The following is a 20,502-nucleotide window of genomic DNA, read 5'->3' on the forward strand; positions in this document are numbered from 1 at the left end:
AATTCTATATTATCACATGCTGTAAATAGCTCCATGAAGGCAGCTAGAATAACATACAGCATGATCTTGGGAAGTTCCTGTAAGGTTTCACAGTATAATAGGAAAAGACATGCAGATGCTTTGGTCAGTACTAATCCTGAGAGTACTCTAGAGTCCTATAAAGGTCAGGAGTTAAAATGATCAGATATACAAATGGATTGAAGATTGTTAAAAGTAAATGAGATCAAGTCAACTTAGAATAAAGCACAACATACTACAAGAAGAAAGAAGAACAAATTAAAGACAAGAAGAGAACGTTGATAGAAAAATAGGAAAAAGTAGAAAGAAGACAATCATGGAAAAAAGGGAGAAAAGAAAAATATAGTAAAAAGGGTCAAGAAGGAAGAGAAAGGAAAGTAGTACTCTAGGTTGATCCCTCAAAGCCCAAAGACCAGCAAAAGAAAATCAGTCAGTCATTCATCCAATGGCATTCTATGGAGTCTTGGAGTCCTAGCAGAACCCACAGACTCCTCAGAGGAGAGTTCCTGCAGTCTCATAACAGAGTTCAACTGAGTGATCCTTCCCACCAGTGTCATCCTGATGTGTGTCTATGCGGCGGTAAGGATAATAGCATGGGCCATTGCAGGGAAGTGTCTCACGGCTCCTTTCTGGACAGAGGAGAGAGAGCCTTCTAGCGTGGACCTCTTTTTGTGGACTCAATAAAGGTAAAGTTCTGAAAGGGAGACAAAAGGTCTTGACCAACATTTAGAGACAGTTCTTCTCCCTGGTAATCAGGACCCGTAGAGAAATAATATATATTCTGAATATACAATGCAAGTCTTTCTTACAATGTGAGTTACCACAACAGATCCTCACAAGCCCAGGTGATCCAAAGTGGTAGACTCAGTACCCACATGGACAGTGAACACTGCAGTACATGCATACTGCAGCAATTCTCCAGGCAGCAATCAACTTATATTGCAACTTATCAAATTCCTTAAGACTACGTGTACACATAGCGTGATCTCTGCTCTAGAAAATACGCTGTGGACGCTAATGCTATGTTCATACATAAAGGCTGCATTTACTGCACAGAACTTCCACACCGAAAATCTGCAGCATTTAGGCCTCCTTCACACGGGCGACACCGCATCGCTGCGAGAAAATCTCATCAATATCGCATCACTGCACCGTACGATATCGCTGCGATTTTCTCGCAGCAATACCGCGATTTTGTAGCGCTACAAAGTCGCATGTGATGCTACAAAATCACGCGACCTTGTAGCATCTGCTACTGACAAAGTTGCATCGCATTGCATGTACACTGCGTTTTTGTGCGATGCGATGCAACAGAGAGGAAGGCTCTATAGAGAAACATGGGCTACAAAACCTCGCGTGTCGCGTGCATATCGCCGGACCTGCGATGTTTGTGTGTCGTTTTGTAGCATGCTACAAAACATCTCATGTGTGAAGGAACCCATAGGAAACCATGGGCTTCTCATACATGCGATTTGTAGCATCGTAGCAATGCTACAAAATCGATCGACTTTGTCGCCCGTGTGAAGGAGGCCTTAGGGCTTCACACGGGCATGTAAGCAATTGCCTATGCCTCAGTGCAATGTGTTTGCGCTATGAACAGGGTTGATCTGTGTGCATTTCGGCACATTATAATGTACCTTTTGTGCATGCAGGGCATGTTCATTTGCACACAGCCAACAAACACGCCCTGATTTAAATGGCTGTTTAGCCTAATGAGGTCCAGATGGGTTCTTTCGTTAACGGAATTGCGCAGCATATTGTGCATTTGCACCTCCCATAGACTTCTATAGGGACCTTTGCTGTGCAAATGCGCACAAAAACAGCAGGTCTGAAAAATGCACATGCAAAAACATAAAATGTGTACAAATCCATTGATATCAATGGGTTCTATTCTCTGCATGCTGAGCGCAAAAATACGTGTGCAAATACGCTAGTGTGAAGCCGCCCTTAGGCCCCCTTCACATGGATGTATTTGTGTGCATACTTGCATACAAAATGTGCACATGAAATACACAGAGAATAGAACCTATTGATTTCACAAGCTCTTTAGCGCATACGTCCGTGTGACTCAGCTCCGGAATAAGGATTTTGCCACAGCGGACTATCTGTGGATTCGCTGCTGAATTTCTATGGTGGAAAATCTGCAGCAAGTACAATCTGTATGAGCATAGCCTAAGGCCAGCTTCACACTTTGCAAATTTGGCCATTTAGGTGCGGATCTGGCCGTGTTTTTAGTTGCGGATCTGCTACGGATTTTTACTCTTGCATTTAAAGGGCTGAATTCTGCAGCAGAATGCGCAATGTTTTGTCGTGAAAAACACGGCTGCAAAACGGGACAAAACGAAACCGTTGATTTCTATGGTTTCGCTTTCACTAACGGAATTCTCGCACGTTAAAACTACGCAAGAGAAAAGATATGACTTGCCCTATCTTTCTTGCACATAGTTTTTCTACATGCGAGGAAGATAGAATAGAGCCGATCTTCCCACTTTTTTTTTTAACCTTGTGCGCACTAACACGGACTTTGAAAAGTCTAATAGAAAAAACCCCGGTTCCATAGCAGCGAGCATATTAGGAAATACGCCCATGTGTTTTTGCCCTAAATAATATGGATTTGGCTGCATTTTTTTCTTGCAGATCTGCTGTAGTATTTAACCTTTGTATTTTAAGGGCTCCTGCAGACGGGCGATTTTGCACACCTTTTTGCTTGTGCAAACCGCTGAGAGTAGTACCAATTTATTTCAATGGGTTCCCTCACATTCGGCTTTTTTATGCTACATTTATGCATTTAATGCTCTATTTTTCGTGCATACAAGACACCATAGGGGTCTATGTGGGTGCACTAATGCACACCCCATTTGCACGAAATTGCGCACTGAACTGTGCAATTTTGCAAGGTTAGGGCTCAGTCACACAGGCGTTTATTGCCGCGATTTGCGCATGCGCATGCGTCCGGCGATTTTTTAAAACCATTGCTTTGCAATGGTATCGGACACATGAGCGCTTTTTATGCGCTCGTCCGATAAATTAGAGAACAGAAATCGCAGATCGCACCTATCTGCGATCTGCGATTCCTGTTCTCTTCTCTATATGCGTTCAATGGGGCCGGCAGCAGCAGCGCCGACCCCATTGAGAACATATAGAAGACAAATCATTTTTCTCTGCCACAGCTGTTCCAGCTGTGGCAGAGAAGAACGATGTTTGCCCATTGAATTCAATGGAGCCGGCAATACAGCCGACTCCATTGAAAGCAATGGGCTGCCGGCGTGCGCGGGATGAATTGTCGGGAAGGGGTTAAATATATAACCTGAAGTGGGTGTGAAGGGGGTGTGACTCAGGCTTGCCCCTGATTGGCTCAGCCTGAGCCAATCAGAGGCTGATCTCAGTCACACCCATTCATGAATTCATGAATGGGTGTGACTGAGACTTGCCTCTGATTGGCTCAGCGCTGAGCCAATCAGGGGCAAGCCTGAGTCACACCCCCTTCACACCCACTGCAGAACGGCCGCGGGGATCTCAGGCTGCCGGGAGCAGGTAAGTACATACATTTTTTTTATTTTTTCACTTTTCAGGATGCATTGCAGGGAAGGGGTTATATATTTAACCCCTTCCCGACAATTCATCCCACACTCGCCCGCAGCGCTTGCATTCAATGGAGCCGGCTGTATTGCCGGCTCCATTGAATGCAATGCGCTGGACAGCTCCGGCCCGTTTCTAATGAAACGCGGCTAGGAGCAGATTTTCGGGCGATTTTTCGGCGCCGGTCACGCGATTTGCGCATGCGCATCCGTCATGCGATGCGCAAATCGCGTGAAAAAACGCCCGTGTGACTAAGGCCTTAATCAATAACACTGGGGACTAGTTAGGCTGCACAGCTGTCCAAATGACGGCAGAAGTGTGTCCCCGTCGATGTGATTCTACCGGCAGCACAAAAAAAGTACAGTCAACACGCTGCTATGCGAGAAAACACACAATAGAGCTCCCTTCACAGCGCAATCATGTCACATTCTTGCGACTGTATATACACCGACACTCGTTGGAAGGAGCACACAACAAACATTTGCAGCATAAATAGACATGCAGCAGATTTAGGGCTCGTTCTCATGGGCGTTGTACATATTACAGCCGAAACACTCTGCCAGAGACTGTGTATAGGCCAAGTATGGCACTGCACATGCCTGCAAATGACGCTATCACAGAAATGGGCAGTGTGATTTTCATTTTCTTTAGAGTGCATTCAGACGACCGTATATTGTCCGGGTATTCACGCCGGCCGATATACGGCGTCTCTCTCTGCAGGGGGAGGAGGCTGGAAAAGCCGGGAACAGTGCTCTGAGCTCCCGCCCCCTCTCTGCCACCTCTCCGCCCCCTCTCCACCCCTCTGCACTATTTGCAATGAGAGGAGGTGGGACAGGGCGGGGCTAATTTCTGGGAATTAGCTCCGCCCTGTCCTGCCTCTCCTCATTGAAAATAGTGCAGAGGGGCGGAGAGGAAGCAGAGAGGGGGCGGGAGCTCAGAGCACTGTTCCCGGCTTTTCCAGCCTCCTCCCCCTGCAGAGAGAGACGCCGTATATCGGCCGGCGTGAATACCCGGACAATATACGGTCGTCTGAATGCACTCTAAATTCGCTGCTCTGTTCGTAACGGGAATATGTGTGGAAACGCTACCCGTAGGCAATGCACGCGTATGGACAGTGTTTCATATGCTGCTCATACAAGGGCTGTGCATGATACACAGAGAAATAGAGCACGCTGCGATTTATTTCTCCCGCATAGCAATACGCAGGGTCCACACGCCGATATGCATGCATCAATGAAAATCCATACCCACTGGATATATGTTTGCATAATATGTGATGCCAATATGCCCATGTGAATGAGCCCCTGGAATCTGCAGCGTTTTCAAAATGCTGTATATACTTTGCAGGAAACCTCCGCACTGTATGAAGGAGATCACGAAGGGTCCATTGAAGGTCCGAAAGCTCGCTGTAGCCATTAAAAGGCATCATATCTACAAGATTACTGAGAACAATTACACAAGGAGATTTCTGAAATCTCCTTCACATGTCTTGTACTGTAAGTTCTGTGGAATTCGCACAGCAATTACGGTCCATGTGAAGACGGCATTAGATCGCCGTCACACAAGTTCTCTTGTTGCAGTTTTTGCAGCCAAAATCAGATGTGAAACATAAAAAGAGAGAAACCAAGAAACCATAAGGCCGTCTTCACCCGCCCGAGATTCTCCCGTGAGATCTGTGCATTGCAAGACGCACAAATATGAACCCCGTGCAGGAGAAGTATTGCATGCAGCACATCCTATCTTTGGGCATGCCCTCACATCACCCATTGTTTCCAATGGGGCCGGCAGCAGCATCGCACCATGTGCTAAGTGCATGTGAGTGCGATGCAAGGTTTCCTATTGAAAACAATGGGAAACGCTCCGTGGCTGACAGGGTGGCTTTTCTTTGAGAAACTTCTGGTTTTGGCTTCGAAGACTACATAAAAAACCTTGAACAAAACCTGCAGATGTGACGACACCCTCACAATGTGCTCCCAGTGATATTACTGCTGGTTAGTCATTAACAAGTGAGGTAGTACACGCCATCCTGTAACCTATTAGACCATTACACTCATGTTAACAAGTAGAGAATTCCAGGCCGCTTGCTATGAATTGTATGGGCTCAAACATGCAGGCGAAAGTATATTCCGGTCTGTGCATATGCAGCATGTTCACGGGACGACTTCATACACCTGCATACGCAATTGAGCATGCTTCAGCACAACGCATTTGTGTAGTGCACTTTGGTTTGTGCACGTTTGCACATCATACTGCATTTTTTGCGCACACAGAGGTTGTTCACAACCCCCCCTCCCTGATTTAAAAGGCTATTTAGCCTAATGAGGTCCACGCCGTAAACTTGCGTGAATGAAGAAAAGACATCAAGTCCTGAACTTAATTAGAGGTTGCTCGTCCATTCACACGGGCGGCTGCGATATATTAGCAAAAAAAATACGCCGCAGCCCAGAAATCCCTCGCTCAGCATAAATCCTCAAAATGACTTCAAAGGCACCTGTAAGCTTTTCACAGTGTTGGACGCCACTAAACTTTTTTTTTTTTTTTCCAGCTCCTATTGCAGTCGCTGGCGTATATTAGTTGAAAGATAGATCCAGACCTATCTTTTCACGCAGCGTATACTAGCAGTCACCGATTTCGGTCACAGATGTTCTATTTTTCCCAGTGCAACGTTTTTACGCACCGCAAAATGGCTCATGTGAACGAATGCATTGGAATCCAATGCAGATGGTCGCGTTTTTCATCCAGGCGTGAAAACGCAGCTACAAAACCGCATAAAAACGATAGTGTGAATAAAGCCTTTCATGCATCCCCCTTGCATTTTGACTTCTATGGGGACCTTGGTGCACAAATACGCACGAAAATAGAGCATGTTCTATTTTTTTCCATGCACGTGAGGTGCATGCGCAAAATAGGAAAATGAAAACGAACCACTTAAAATTAATGGGTTCTAATCTCTGCATAATGCATGGGCAAATCTTGCAAATTCAGTCATCTGAAGGAGCCCTAATATGTACCAAAATAGGACATGCTGAATATTTTTTCACGCGACTGAAAATTCCATGAAAAATACGCACATGTGGCTAACCCTATTGATATGAATGCGTTGAATCCACTATGTAGTATGTGAATAATATGCGTGATATTAACGCCTGTGTGAATGAGCCCTACAACTGCAGATCTTTGGCTGTATTATCCATTAGTGCAGTAGTCTTTAGTTAATGAACATGAGATCCTGAAATGTTCCTACAGTGTGATGTGTGTGCGCTCACTATCCACAAGCAGCGTAGAACGTTAAAGTGCCAGCTCCCCTGCAGCCAGGTGCCCTAAGACCACTGCCAAGGGACCAGATTGTACTGCAGAGTGTATTAGGGGTTTATAGAAGCCATATTTCTATAAATCCTCTTCCAGGATATCATGTAACATTCCTGTGAATGTGTATGACTTCAGCCACCTCTCTTGTGTGTCATTCTCACACCCCTGGAGGAGTGGAGAGCTGGGGACTGGCATCCAATGGGTCATGTGCAGCCCCCTCCCTCTCCTGGCTGCATCCTGCACTACAGATTCCTGAGCAGACTGACTCATGAACAGGAGCCCATGCTGCTGACTATTCCTCTCTCTGTGAACCCTGCACCTTACACATGTGGATGCCTAGGTGGGATCCTGTGCCCTGAGCTACACCCCACTTCTTCCACAAGACAGCTGGCACCAGGTAAGACACATGGAAAGTCACTTGCTGCATGTCCCCGTTATCTAGAGGCTCCGCATGTGCCTAGTAGTGATAGAAGTGAATGCTTCCTCCCTTCTGCTCCGGGCTGGCATTATATGTCGCTTATGACTGCCACATAAGTCATGATGACTGGTCTCCGGGAATGCTTTTCATCAGAGCTATGTGCCAGGCTATAGAATGGGCACTAATTGGGTGCAGACAGGGCACAGCCGCAGTGTATGGTGATGTGTCAATGATCATAGCTGAACTTGAAAAAGTTTTTCTGCTTATAAACTGGTGTTGTGTGAAGGTTTCCCATAATTCTTATTAATGTGCTCAACTACTAATAGCTGTAATGTTTTCATCTGCATTGATGGGCAGCGGAAGAAGTGACAAGCCTGGTAATATTAGGGTTAATAGGCGATATCATATTACTATGGGGAGAATTATTCCGAGTATTCAAGTCATTACGGAGATTTCCTGGTATTAAGAGTGTGAAGTAAGAATTCCGATGCCATGCTGTGCCAGGGTGGTCTTCTGGAGACCATGAGTGGGCACTACACTGCCATTCACATTATATGGTGGGGATTGTATACTATTGTTTACTGTGAATATATAGTGAGAGCAGAGGACAGGCTGCTGCAACTGTGCAGGTGGGGGAGGTTGTGCAATGTATGTGCTGAAATATAGTTAATGATAGATAGATAGATAGATAGATAGATAGATAGATAGATAGATAGATAGATAGATAGATAGATAGATAGATAGATAGATAGATAGATAGATAGATAGATAGATAGATAGATAGATCTCATGCTAATATAGGGGATATTGTCTAATATTAGTAGTATTTACTTGTATGTTATCCTAAATGTTTTTCCAGAATCTGCTGGCTACAATTAGAAGTGATTCTGATTACTGTTGTGATTTGCTGAGCCTAGAGCAAATAACATTCTACATTATTGCTACATTTTGCTGTCTCTGTGACACAGTATTGAGAGATGGTCATTGCCATGCATCATATGCAGGAGCTCAGGCAGGTGTCTGCCTCCCTGCTAGGAGAAGTGACATTGTGTATGATGAGATTCTGCTTGCTGCATCTTACATAGGTCTGTCACTCATCTAGAAATAATACATACATTCTTGTATATTTTGCACATTGTTTTCTGTTATTGATAGTTTATATAATATTCCCTCTATCTAAATGAAAATGATGAATTCTTGATATTGAATCCACCTACAGATGTATCAATGTCACAGTTTTGTTACTGTATAGTCATGTTATTGTTCACAATTTCCAGCCATTTTCAAATATACAATCTCCCTGCCCTAACCACACACTGAAAATAGCTCTGTAATCATCATTTCTGGTTGAAAGGTTTTCCATCAAAACCCCAGAAGCTGTCCAAAATGAAAATCCTAAACTTTGTATTATATGCACTTTTGAAACAGTGTTTTAGCACCCCACTATTGGTTTCTGTTATTCCCTACCAGTTTGTTATTTTTGTCATGGCCATGTTGGTGTCTCATCCACAGTGACGTATTGTGCTGCAACAATAATCTCTGAGCCAATAACCAACAAAGTTCGACTGTGGAGGATGGGAGTAGAATTTGATAGATGACTATATTACAAAGTTTAATAAGTTCCACTTTAAAGGTGTTCTCTGGGTCAACTTTCTATATAGAACCCATTACATAGGACTACAGCTACAGGTTGTCAATGGACAAGAAACTCACATAGGGACCTGTCATGCAGAACAGAATTGGCAGTGGCATTTGCCATCATGCAGAAAATTCTGCACCAAATGTGCGGATTTTGATGCGGAATAGAAATTGTCTCAGTTCTGCTGGTAATTCCACATCAGAATTGGCATTTAGCCATGTGAATTTTGGTGCAAATTTCCAGAGCAGCAAATTCTGCTGTGTGTTGCAGAATAATGGCTTCCCATATAAAAGGCCCCACCAATGATATTCTCCTCCATAGATGAGATGTAAAAACTGAATATAACACTCTCATTTCAGTCCACTGACATCTACACTCAGGTGCAGGCTTTGCTCTAGGATTTCTACTGCTTAAGGTAAAAAGTTAAATAGTGCCACCATACCGATCCTCCCAGGGGGTGGAGAAAATGCACACATTAACTGTATATTTGGCAAAACACATCCACTGCAGCCAGGAAAGGTTACCTCTTAAGGCAAGGTTCTCACCTGCATCAGGTACTAGTTGATCATGCTTTGGCATAAATGTGTGTTGCACGTGATCCTACTAATTTAACAAATCTAAAAAGACATATTAAATAAGAGGATCTCCAAGTGGAATACATATCTGTTGGTCAGTGCACACATATCACAGGAACTTTCCCAATATAGATATGTTTTATAACCAGTCACATATTCTCAGTAGTGTAACTTGAAGTTTTTCGGTCTCTATAAAACAAAACCCTAAAACAAGGCCCCCACTATTATGATTGGTGTCTTCATCTGGAGTTAAGGAATCTTTGCGACTCCTCAGACTCCAGCACACAGGTGTGACTGAAATGGTCTTCACCTTCTTTAGTTGTGCCTTGAAGATTCCCCTAGAAAAGCTGATCTGGAAGCCCCTTTTAATCATCTGCTGTCCCCAGGATAGATCGGATGCATAAACAGACAAGTACTATGTAGGCAATTTACCAATGCAATTGCACCAGTCTTCTTGTTATCATAAAGTTACTGTCGCAGATTTTTTTTTGCACAATTTTTTTTTAAAGGTTTTATGCAATGTTTGCCACTTTCCTCAAAAGTAGCTTAGCGGAAGGATTGTGACCTCCCATGACCTGACAAATTTAAAGCAGTTTATGCCAGAAACTGCCATGAGTTATGGTATAAATCTACACCAGTTCATTGCTGAGTTGGATCTGATTTCTCTGGCACTAACTGCCATAAGATGTGTCAGATTTATTAAGAATGTGCCTCGTAATATATTTGGTGCATCTTACTCCGGGACATTTTATATTAAAGGGGTTGTGCCAAGATACACAACTTCTTTGAAAATGCAGGGCTTGGGGCATCTGCTTATTGTCCCCAGTCCTGCTCTCTAGCAAACAGCTGAGTTAGCCAAGGAAAGCTGCTGCCAGCCTGACATTTGCCCTGCAGTGCCTACTACAGGGGAAATGTAGTATTACAGGACTGCAGAAGGTGCGCCAGGATATGAGCTGCTCCCACTGAGTAGCTCTCCATTCTCGGACAGAGGTAGGGCCCAAATGGGGGACTCCGCTATTTGACATTCGCATGCCCTCATAGAAGCAATGCTTTATTGGCAGAATAACCTTATGTAAAGCAGGGACTTTCTGAGTGAAGGTGGTTCCAAGAATTCTAAAATAGGAGAACCCTCTATTTTCTTAGCAGACTGTTTTTGCGGGGTGGTTTGCCATTGCCTTCCCCAGTCATGTTTACCCCCCAGCACTCATTTTACTGACCTCAGAAGGATGGTAAGCTGAGTCAACCTGAACCAAGCGGCAATTGAACCAGCAACCTTCAGGTCGTGACTGACTCCTAGAGTGACATTACATTGTGACATATTTTTGGCATTTTCTTTGGGTTCTCAATTTACCTACCTCGGAAGGATGGAAGGCTGAGTCAACCTTGAGCCAGCTACCTGAACCATTCAGGGATTGAGCCTGCAACCTTCAGGTCATGAGTGAGAGCTTAGGACTGCATAACCTGTAATAAAAAAAAATTGAGTAAAAGTTTTTGAATATTGTTATCTGACAGTTTAACATGTTCAATTAATAAGAAACCTGCTGACATAATTAGGTTTGGTTCGTGACGGATTTCCGTCATTACTGACTTAAGTAATGAAAATAGAAGACTCTTACAGCTTGGTCTCATCTTGGCTAATATTAATGTTTGATTATTTTATTTACGAACATTAAACTGATGGCACTGGGAACTAAATATATAAATATATTTCTGCAAGTTATATTGTGTCTGTTTTGGATAACATTTATTTAATAACTTGATGGTATCAAAAATAAATTTATGCTTAATTCCATTTCATTTTAGATTTTATTTAACTAGAACATTCTCATTCCACATTAGCCACAGGAATTCATAACAACATAGAATAGATGATTCCTAAATTAGTCATTTAACAAATTCTCCTCTTCCCCCTAGTACTCCGTTCACCACCAAGATCGGTGGGCATTCCATATTACACAAAAAAACACCTGCATTGTTATCACACAGACTGTATATTACTGCAAGCTGAATCTTGCAACATTCCTAAAAATCCTTATACCCACTAAAGCTTCATGCCCATGACCGGGCAGCGCATAACGTGCTGGGCGGTGACACGATTTCCGACAATATTTCCGCTGTGCTCACAGCGCGGAATATCACGGGATGGATGGCTTCCATTGACTGCAATAGAAGCCATCCATGCTATCTTCTGCGATGAACAGGACATGCTGCAATTCTCCACTGCGAGCGGAAAATCGCAGTTGATTTCCACTCGTGGGCAGTGGAGAATCTGTTAACATAGCATGTCTATGGACGGCTTTGCCGCAGGATTCGTGGCGGGTGTCTAACCGTGAATCCCACAGTAATTATCCGTCCATGGGCATTCGGCCTAAAGATATCATTTAATCTGTGCATTAGGGCTTATTCCGACGTGCGTATATCGGCCAGGTTTTCACGCCCGGCCAATATATGCTGTCCCTCTCTGCAGGGGAAGAAGGCAGGCCAGGAGCAGTGCACTGAGCTCCTGTCCCCTCTCCACCCCTCACCACTATTTGCAATGGGAGGGGCAGGATGGGGCGGTGCTAAGTTCCCCCCACCCCCTATCGCAAATAGTGGCAAGGGGCAGAGAGGGGGCGGGAGCTCAGTGCACTGCTCCCGGCCCATCCCGCCTCCTCCCCCTTCAGAGAGACACAGCGTATATCAGCCGGGCATGACAACCCGGCCGATATACGCACCTCGGAATAAGCCCTTAAATGTCATGATTGTGTATGGTAACATTTTACTTGACTGCTATAATTTGAATTGTCTATCATAAAATAACAGATGGATCTGCTCACTACCTTTCAAGCCTTTATAACAAATTTGACACAAATGACAAAAGCATCAAATTTAGGAAAATTGTCTCAGGCTGAGTTCACACTAGTTTATATTTGGTGGATCTAGTTTTACAAAATCGGAACTGTACAAAAAAAAAGTGAAGCAGATGAAAACTGCTTGCTTTGCACTTTTTTCAGTCTCTCATTGACTGCAATGTAAAAAAAAAAGGATCTGTTTCTGCTCTTATTTTTTTAACTGGAAACAAAAGCACAGTCTGATTTTGTTCCAACCTTAGGGCTATTTCAGACGACCGTACATTGGCTCGGTTTTCACCTCGAGCCGATATACGGTGTCCTTGTCTGCAGGGGGGGGGGGGGATGGAAGAGTCAGGGGCAGGAACTGAGCTCCCGCCTCCTCTCCACCCCTCTCCACTATTTGCAGTAGGAGGCGAGATGGGGCGGAGCTAAGTACTGGCGCTTAGCTCCACCCCCACCCCTCCCATTGCAAATAGTAGCAAGGGGCGGGAGCTCAGTTCCTGTGCCTAGCTCTTCCATCCGCCCCCTCCCCTGCAGACAAGGACACCGTATATCGGCTCGGCATGAAAACCGAGCCAATATACGGTCGCCTGAAATAAGCCCTGAAAATCGGAATGGTGACAGACAATTGAGAATCGGATTGAAACCGAAGGTCTTGAGTATAAGTGCATTTCTCTGGGCACAAAAACTGAAAAGTTTTCTTTCCTTTTTGCGGTTCCCATGACGAAACTGATAGTAAGCAAAAATGCTAGTGTGAAATGGCCCTTGTACCTCTTTCACACGAGCAACATTTTGATGCAAAGTCGGCGCGTCGAAAAATCACGTCTATTAGAACCAATGGTTTCCTATTGGTTCCTTCAGACAAGTGATTTTTTGATGCGCCTGAAGAAAAAAATTGCACTGCAAAAGACAGAACATAGGCGCGTTAATTCAACGCAAGACTTTCTTTCGCGTCAAAAGATAGGTCCTGTCCTATCTTTTGACGGCACAACGCAGGAGGCTCCATAGACTTCTATGGGGGCCGGACGGAAAAGGGGAGAGGGAGGAAGTTTAACAGTGGCTTGCGCTGTTAAACAATGACAAGTGTCTCAAGTGAGGCATTTATAGTGATTTAGCTAGTTTTGCCGACCATTCAGCAGAATTTCTGCTTGCGGAATTACAAATCTTTTACAAATCTGTAAAATAATCTATGACACAACATTGCTTATGTTGTATTAAAGGGAACCTGTCACCATGAAAATGCTACGTAATCTCCCTGCACCATGTTATAGAGCAGGAGGAGCTGGGCAGATTGATATATGGTTTTATATGGAAAGATTCTGTATAATCTGTAATTTATTGATTTAAATCCTTTTTTTCTATACTTAGGAGTCCAGTGGGTGGTCGGAATTAGTGATTGACAGTCTTCCCTGTATGCTTATGTGTGCAGAGATAGGTGTCCATAACTAATTAGGATCACCCATTGGAATGCTAAGTATAGAAAGAGCAATGACTTCAATCAATGAATTACAGAGATGATGCTGGTTTTTTTTACACAAAACTATATATCAATCTGTCCAGCTCCCCCTGCAGTGTAGCCTGCTGCCCATAGATAGGACTGCAGGTATAACATGACAGGGTCTCTATAACTATTCTAAAATATAAACCACCAATCTTATATACGAATGCCAGAGGAAAACAGAAGCCGAGTAGAAAATATGATCTGTAATCTAATTTTACTGTATATGGTAGTTTATGTATGGACATGTGCAAGGAGTTCTTCATATGTGCTTTATGTTAGTTTGTTGTTGTCGGGGGAGATAAATGTTTGCCCAGTATCTGAGACATCTGTTTTGTATCGTATTCTTATTAGTATGAATGTATTCCAAGCCCGATTTGTCACTGTGTGTAGAATGTAAATACGGGATACCTAGTGATTATCTCCTTTCTCTTGCCTATTATAGCAAGTTCTGAGCAAACATGATACTAAAATGCTGTAAAAACCTCAAATTATGTTTAAAGAACATTGGCCAATATTTGTTATCCTACTTCAGGCAGAATTTTAGCACAAGGCATTTTTTACTTCAAAATTGTGAATTTTGTAAACTTCTATGCCACCTCCACCAATTTATTGGCAAAAATAGGTGGAGCTCAGTGTGCAAAAAGATAGGTCCTGCGCTATGTTTCTGCTTTTATTTTTGCCACGCGCAATAGTTGGAAATTTAAAAAACGAATTTTGACTTGTTCATGCGCAAATACATTTTGCAGTGGTGAGTGTGTTTGTGCATGTGCTTGTCTGTTTACGTCCTTGAGGGGTCTTACATACTTGCGTTTTTCTCATGCGTTTTTTTCACACGTTATCGCTGCGTTTTTTTAACGCGAATGTCAATAGAACTTTCTAATGTTAAAGACTAGAGATGAGCGAGCATACTTGCTAAGGCAAACTACTCAAGCGAGTAGTGCCTTATGCGAGTACGTGCCCGCTTGTCTCAAAAGATTCAGGTGCCGGCGGGGGAGAGCGGGGAGGAAAGGGGGGGGGGGGAGATCTCTCTCTCACTCTCTCCCGCCCTGCTCACTCCCCCAACTCACCGCTCTCACCCGAATCTTTAGAGACGAGCGGGCAGGTACTCGCATAAGGCACTACTCGCTCGAGTAGTTTGCCTTAGCGAGTATGCTCGCTCATCTCTTTTAAAGAGCCATCACAAAAAAATTGCAAAGCACAAACTTGAGATTTTTAGGCGATATGTTTTTAACATTAGAAAGTCTAATTGACATTTGCGTTAAAAAACGCAGCGATATCGCGTGAAAATATCACAAGAAAAACGCAAGCGTGGAAGAGCCTTAATGCTGCTGCAGAGAAGAAGTTCCGTTCAGATTCTAGTGCTGGTCAGAAAACGAAGTGACCTGATTCGTTGTTAGTGAGAACTCCTCTTCGAGTACTTTTTATCGGCACTGGCTTTTATGAGTTGTGTGCTTAATGATGAGCTGCAGGGAAGTGTTTACTGCCAGCACGTTTGCACAATGTTCACCAAGGCTGCCTGTTTTCTGTCCTTTGAAAAGAAAGCACACTGTGGATTACAACTTTATCCTACAGATCAAAGGTTTGGGAAACAGAACAATCCTCCTAGTAAGCTTGCAAGGCTGACACACCTGCTGTTACTGTTTAACTAAGGTATATGTTTTGGCTGCTAAAGTAACGTTTATGTAAAAGAGTAACAATCTGAGACTGGGGCACTGGTTGAAAAATATCAAGATCTTGTTGCAAAATATGTAACTGTCTTCCCAAGTTATTTAAGATTAGAAAGCTTGTTCCAACACATCTTGCTGTTTGATAAGTATCTGTTCTATTTTGTATGTGTAGTATAGCATATTTAGGGCTTATTCACACAAACATATTTGTGCAGCGTATTGCGTGCACAACATGCAGTGAAAGAACCCATTGATTTCGATGGGTTAATCCACAAACACATATTTTACGCACACATTTTGTTTGTGCAAGAGAAAAATGCAGCATGCTCTTATTTTCCTGCACATTTTCGCAGGAAAATAGCACATTTCTAATATTAAAAAAAGCATATAGGGTTTTGACCCCTTTGCGTGACCTTTGGTGGATGATTTTGGTGTCATTAGATTTGTGACATCCTCACCACCGCGGGGAAATCATACAGTTTGAAAAGCTGGATACATTGAGTGTCAGTGAAGGTCAAAGTTCCTATATTAAGTCTAGCGGCGCTGTTGTGCTTCAGGGAGAGTCAGGCATTGCTAAGCAACGTTCATATCAAGTGCTTACTAGTTTGACTTGAATGTCCCCAAAACATGGAAGACCAAGCTGTGGGCGGTATTATTGTATCTTGTCACCACCCGGAAGTTAAGGGTTTGACAAAGCTTCCATGGAGGAACGCCCCTGTCACACCCCTAGCTCCCGATTGGTAGACATTTTCCAGGTCCTGGAAGGTCCTAGCAGCGTGGTGATGTTTACCCTGCTGCACCGCAGCTGACACTGACCACTTCCTGCAATTGTCGGTGTGCTGCACTGGGCTGCCCCCTTCCCGCAGCTGTAGCGGGTGTTTACCAATGCTCCTGCGTCTCCTTGGCCATCGGCATTGTGCTGCACTGCTGCCTTGCGGTGACTGCATGCCGCCGCTGGCACTCAACCTTGCTCCGCAGTTAAAGGGGATGCTATTCCGCTTCCCTGCTTCCTCTCCATTCACCACATGTCAGCGCTGACACTGCTGAGAGGCAACTGGGGAGCCGAGTAGCCCTCAGCGGCCGCATCTCAGCTCTAGAGCACGGGGTACAGCTGCAACGTCAGCCTCTATGTTAGCGCCTGCAAAACCGTGTCTACCAATCAGAAGCTAGGGGTGTGACAGAGGCGTTTCTCCATGCAAGTCCTGTTAAACCCTTAGTTTTCTGGTGGTGACAAGATACAATAATACCGCTGTGGGCGGCGAACAGTTCAAGCCAAACCCTTAGCTCGACAGTTCTTAAAACATTTACAACCATTTTTCCAAAAATTTTATGTTCACTTAGTGAACATCGGGTCAACCCAATGGAATTAATTACACTAATTAGCCATAGTGATGAATGGGAGAATGGTTGCATGTTTTTTTGCAGGCGCAAATGCACATGATTTGTGTATGTAAAAAATTCATTAAAATGCACACATGCGTGCTCAAATACGCAATGCCCATTGTGCAAATACATGGCACAAATCCACACGGACATTTTATAAGGCAGTATGGAGCTAGCCTTATACAAGTATGAACAAATAACATCCCTCTATTCGCATTCAGATAGTCCCTCCAAGACCCACCTGCTTACGTAGCAAAATGTATCATGTTTTGTCGAGGGCTTAAACAGACATGCGCATGCGCTAATACACTCACCGCTACGGAGCATATCAGTGCGTGAACAAGTCAAATTCTGTACTACTGCGCTTGAGTTTGAAAAAAAGGTGGTAAGATAGGTCCTTTTCCATCTTTCTTGTACACAGAAAAACTACGCTAGTGGAAACAAAACTATTTCGCCCCATTTTGCGGCAGTAATTCTCAGCAAACGGGACAAAATCACGATCGTCTAAAGAAGCCTTAATCCTGTTTTCTATTGTTTGTCTTTTTACAGTGTTGTAATAGCGTCATACAGCACATAAATAACAGTGACATACACTCCCCAAAATTAAACTACTTCAATGTTCATCACTCTTTTCAATGTAACCAATCTGTAATAAGAACTACTCTCTTGTTACTGAGTAGCTTTAGGCTGGCTGTACACGACCGGGTCGGATTCCACATGCGGAAGCCCACAGCAGAATCCGACCCTGTGCCCAGCTGGCATCTGCACATACCTGTCATTTATTTCTGTACTGTGGATGGTCTGCAAACCGAGGCGTTGGACATGCGCAGTAGTACAGTTGTTTTTACAAGGCTGCGGGTTGGACAGCTTCTATTGAGTTCAATGGAAGCAGACCGTGTGAAATCCGCACTGAAATAGAGCATGCTACAATTTTTTTCCTCCGCAAGCAGAAAATCACAATTGATTTCCACTTGTGTACAAGAAAAAGCGCTTTTCCATAGCATGCTATGCCAGGTATTTGCTGCGGAATCCGGAAGCGAACACTTGCTTTAGATTCCGCAATGCAAATCCGTCCGTGTGCAGCCAGACTTACGTTTTACTTTGTATGATTCTTTTCAGAGCTTCTGGCAGGCTGAGACGATCATGTAATATATCATGTGACCCCAAAGAACAAGGAAGTGTTTTATTTTCACCCCCTTATCTAGCACTTTGCATAAAAACTGTTTAATGGAAATCCAAGAAAGTGGCCACCTTCAGACATGGCAAATTAAGGCCACCTACACATATAACTGCAGGCCCTCTGCAACGGAAAACTCGCAACAATTCTGCGGAAATTCCACAGCGTTTACAGTACAAGTCATGTGGAGGGGTGTTAAAGAAGATTTCCTTGCCATGGTGTGGAAATTTTCCACAATGAATCCGCTGAATTTTTGAAAAGCTTTGTGGATTCAAAATACAGCTTGGCTATTTATGCTACAGATTTAGGGCTTATTGAGATGACCATATTTACGCAGGTACTTTGGCGCATCAAAACATCGCCCCAGAAACGTGCCCATGCGAAGCATTGAACTTCAATGGGTTCATTAGGGGACTGATTTTTTTTTTTTGTAATAAGCACACCAGAAAAAATAGTACATACGTGACCGTTTTTAATCACCGGTTTTATATGCCACATGAAAAGATAGCTCTTGTCCTATATTTTGGTGTGATACGCAGCAAGCTCCCACAGACTCTATGGCCCCCTGCACATGGGCGGAAATTCCACAGCGGGATTTCCTGCAGAATTTCCGCCCGTGCCCGCTGACATAGGATTACATTAGAAAATGCAATCTTATGTACACAGCTGCAATTCATCCGTGTGAAAACACACATGGAAAATAAATTGCGGCATGTTCGATTTCTGTGTGGGTCTCGCAGAGGCCCTCACAAAAACGTCAGTACTGATGGGCCGACTCCGCTCTGCGCATGCGCCGGCTAACCAGCAGCTGACGCAGAGCAGAGATGGAAGACCCTGGGAGCGGGTGAGCTGCAGGTCTCTGCAGGGGCACGGGTCTGCATCCCACTGCGAGAATTCTCCCAGCGGGATCCGACCCGGCCATCCGCAGACAGGAGTAAAAAAGGGAGGGGGAGTGAATTACCCAGCCTACAACAATGGTAAAATAAGACAGCTGGCCCTAATTAGGCATCATTGGTGATTCCGATGATTTCAGCCGATTGCTGGTTTCCATCACTTCTGTATATTTTTTTTAACATTCACACAGCAGCTTCCCGTGTGAATGGCTTGAAATACGCGAATAAAGGTCGAGACTCGATCGAGTCAAATCTTCATTCATGCGATTATACGGTGTGCATGGGTCATGTGAAGGAGGCCTTTGAAATACAAGGGTTAAATTCTGCAGCTGATCCACAATTGGAGAACACTGTCCAATCCACATCATTTAGGTGAGGGTTTGACCACCGCGGATTTCTTACGGAATTGCAGCAGGTATTCCATTGCTGCGAGTTTGTCACATGTGAAAGTGATGTATGGTCTCATCCAAAAATGTATAAAAAATGGTGTTAAAAATTGAATTGTGAAATTCTTAAATGAAATGATACATCTACATGTAGCAAACATTGTCTCCATCATGTCCTTTAAACCCTCAGTATTTGTTTTCCACGAAAGAACAGAGTCTACTAAGCAGTTGACAGAATTTACCATTGCTACTAATCAGACCCGGTCTCCTGGACCCAAAGCACTGGACCATTCTGTGTCTGAAGTGAAGCAGGACATTATGCCCAAGCCTTTACAGTATTTTTAATTTGTCCTTTCAACAGCACATAATGTAGGCATAAATGTCTCTTCTTCAGCGGTTTTCTCTGTGCTAGGCTTGCTCCCTGTGTCATATTAATGTCAACATCATCGTGCTGTGATGCCTGGAAATTCTGCAGATATGTCGTTCCCATCAATTCTCCCTCAGGTTTTTGACCTGTACTGATACATTTTGAAATCTGCCGGCATCTCACAATGGACGACATTTATTAAAATTCATTTTATGCAGTCGAGCCGCTTGTGATTATATGAGAGGAAACAGCAGGGGATTTTCTTATGCAGATATGTTGTGCTGCTGTCTCCTATGAGACATTGTTGCTACCAGCTTGACAAGTCATATTGAATCAGATCCTTTCTAGTTGGAGCTCTGGTACCCCCTGTTGCTTTCTCTTACATACAGACACAATGTTATTCCACCCAAATTCAATCTTATTAAATAGATACTTCCTTTATTTGACTGAAGGGAAACTTTTTAGTTGTATCTTCCATTTACATTGCCAAATTAGGCATAATTGAAACGTGGCCTTTGTTCAGCATAAAGCCCCTCATATATATATAAATTGCAGTTTTCTTTGATCAAGTATATCTGTTTAGGCTAAAAGATATACATAAATATGGTACAAGATTAATACCCTGTTTCCCTGAAAGTAAGACATACCCTGAAAATAAGACATAGTATGATTTTCCAGAATTTTTGACGATGCAAAATGATTTTTCAGGCTTTTTGAGGATGCTTTAAATATAAGCCCTACTCCAAAATTAAGCCCTGC

At 43.6% G+C, this 20,502-nt stretch overlaps 1 protein-coding gene across 1 annotated transcript in view; it reads left to right on the forward strand.

The window, feature by feature from the left end:
- The first annotated feature begins 7,166 nt into the window (after positions 1-7,166).
- The window catches only part of MET (MET proto-oncogene, receptor tyrosine kinase), a 131,502-nt gene continuing 118,166 nt past the window's right edge, over positions 7,167-20,502 (forward strand). The window contains exon 1 of the mRNA XM_066591808.1: positions 7,167-7,303. The gene's annotated coding sequence lies outside the window, so the exon portion shown is untranslated. The remainder of the gene's footprint in view (positions 7,304-20,502) is intronic.

The sequence above is a fragment of the Eleutherodactylus coqui genome, chromosome 2 (assembly GCF_035609145.1).
Source record: "Eleutherodactylus coqui strain aEleCoq1 chromosome 2, aEleCoq1.hap1, whole genome shotgun sequence".
Classification (NCBI taxonomy): Eukaryota; Metazoa; Chordata; class Amphibia; order Anura; family Eleutherodactylidae; genus Eleutherodactylus; species Eleutherodactylus coqui.